Genomic DNA, 2,927 nt, shown 5'->3' on the forward strand with positions numbered 1-2,927 from the left:
TTGAAATGTGGTGTTACAGACGAATGATGAAGAAGACGAATGATGAAGTGCTGAGAAAAATAAATTGTAAAGACCGACTGTTGGACATCTTGAACAAGAGGAAATTAAAGTTTATTGGTCATGTGATGAGAAGTAAAAGTATTGAGAAAAACTTGCTGACAGGGATGGTGATAGGAAACAGAGGAAGAGGCAAACCGAAGACAAGACTGAGCGACAATATCAAAGATATTTGCGGGCTGTCGATGGTGCAAGTGGAGGGAAAAGCGTGAGGTCGAGTTTAGTGGCGAAGGATGGTGGAGAGGTCCACGGCTGCTCAAACATGAGCATACCGTTATTGATGATGATGATGATGTGTGTGTGTGTGTGTGTGTGTGTGTGTGTGTGTGTGTGTGTGTGTTGTGTGTGTAAAATGCTATTAATGCGTGTTGAAAATACATTTGAAAGCTCTGGTATCCAAGTATTCTTAACTTCTTTTTTTTTTTAAATTCACACAAATGGATATATTTGGAGGAATAATAAGAGTTTTTGAAAGGATATTTAATGCTATTCTTAGATACTTTCAATATGGAAAAAATCTTTTTTATTAAGAACGGAGATGTGTGTTTGATATTCTTTCCTCCATTTTCAAGAAAAAGATGACAACCATTAGTACTAGTCACTGGGGTACAATTAATAAACTTCTCAGAAAACTATACAAAGATCATATAAAATATGCGAATTCAAGGGTTAAGAGTGTTCTCATGAAGAAGTCTAGCAAAAAGTATGCATATGAGCCTGGTAGCATTACCAACGACATCAGGAAGGTGTTTGGGGTTCCTGAAGGCAAGTCATGGACGCTGAGGGAGGAGTGCCTGGAGGACCGCCTGGCTCTCATGAAGCTCCTCGAGTACAACGACTGCGACACTTTCGGGGACAGTCACATGAACGCGATCCAAAGACTAGCGAAAAGGGGCGCTGATGCATATGATGACAGTGTTGTAGGAGCTCTTCTGAAAATCGTCTAACACCGTATTGATATGGTATTACTGGTAAAAGTTCTTAGCCATCTGGCGAAAGGTTTGTACGATAGTGCGTCCTAAACATTATGGTGAAGTAACTGCGGCGATCAGGAAATTATTTGCAGTTTCAATACATGATCATTAATGGCATGTGAAGGACGTAAAAGGAACTTAAGGGCAAAGCGATTAGAAGACTTTGATTCGACCCATTTTTCGATACGGTCTGCCAAAGCATCGGAAGCGCCATTGTCGGTCTGTGTGTACAGTGCTGTAGAGAGTTGAGGGGTAACTAGAAAAGCTATCATCAAATTTTAAATTGCACCCCAAAGATTTTTTGGGCTCACTTGTTAAGGGAAGGGGCCAAGGTATTAAGATTGGTGGGGACGCTGGAAGAAGCCTGATATCGATCCGCCATTAGAAAGGTTCAAATACAAGGACGATAGGGAACGGAGCAAGGTGGACCGAGAGCGCCGTCGTGCCCTTAGGAAGCTCCTCCGCTTCGATCTGACCGCCGACGAGATCACACCAAGCCTGGAACAGGCGGTGGTCCTACTGGCGGGAGGGAACCCTTCTACGAGCCTGTTGAATGGCTTTAAAGAAATTCTGAATCATAAGCCATCCAATTAAACTCTGTATCCTAGTATCTACCAAAGAATGGACGAGCTGGACTTACGCATGGCGAAAATCCTCAAAACCGTTGACCTCGTCTTCAAGCGAGTAATCGGAATGGCAGAAGACGAGCGCTGGTCTCACCACAGTATGGACGAGGAGCGAGTAGATGCAGCCTTGAGCTTCTTTATATGACGACAAACAGTTGTTTTGGGAGAAAGTCTTGAACGGGCTATTTGCAATCTTAGAGACAAGTGTAATCCAAGTAACTAGTAAAGCTATAAGGATCTTCTTAAATATCTCTTAAAGCACAGGCCAAAGCCACTCACTCGATAGCTCACAGCTAAAGGAAAGCGTACTATAATTGATGGAATTTTGGGACGTTTTGTACAAGCGCCAACTGAGGTTCCTGATCACGTACCTACAGAGGCAGAAGCTGGTGTTGGATCCAAAATTATTATGGATGTCACCTCATAGGCAGAGGTCATGGCCAAGACAAAGTAAAATAAAATTGAGGAGATTCTATAGAAGATTGTAAAAAAGGCAAGCGTATGTACTCAACATTTTGATTCTGAAGACAAAATGAGAAAGCCAGAGGCGAAGTTCCCTGGTGTCACAGAATATTTGAGGAACCTAGACCTAAATTAAGGCACCAAGCAGGAGAAAGTCACCACGGCTATTTAGAATAACTAGAGTGCACGATGAGGACTTTTTAAAGGTATTAGCTCAATTTATTATTATGTCAGCAAAAAGCAAGCAAAAAAAACTGATAAGAATTAGTCTCTAGCAATGTGGAAGGCATAAATGCTTAGGCCTAAGAACAAATGATATATGCGATATCTGGCACTGCTGAGTCTTTTGGAGTGGAACTATCTTCTTAACCGTGAAAAATAATTTGACCTTCATCATCGTTAAAGAAATAATGCCAAGGATGATGATAAGGAAAAGGAGGATTGTTTACCCTGATCCCCGACAATGGGAAAGTAAACTATTAGATTTTATATATGCCTGAAAATCGAAACAGATAGATAGATAGATAAACATTACCTCAAAGCTTCACTTCGGATTAGTTTATACACATCACTAAAAATGAGAGAAGATGACGTTTTCTTGATGTAAACCCAAAGATAATAATAATAACACACACACACACACACATATATATATATATATATATATATATATATATATACATATATATATATAATATTAATATATATATATATATATTATAGTATATATATATATATTATAATATATATATTTTTTTTTTTTTTTTTTTTTTTTTTTTTTTTTTTTTTTTCATGGATTTCCATGATT

This window comes from Penaeus monodon, chromosome 8, assembly GCF_015228065.2.
Source record: "Penaeus monodon isolate SGIC_2016 chromosome 8, NSTDA_Pmon_1, whole genome shotgun sequence".
Classification (NCBI taxonomy): domain Eukaryota; kingdom Metazoa; phylum Arthropoda; class Malacostraca; order Decapoda; family Penaeidae; genus Penaeus; species Penaeus monodon.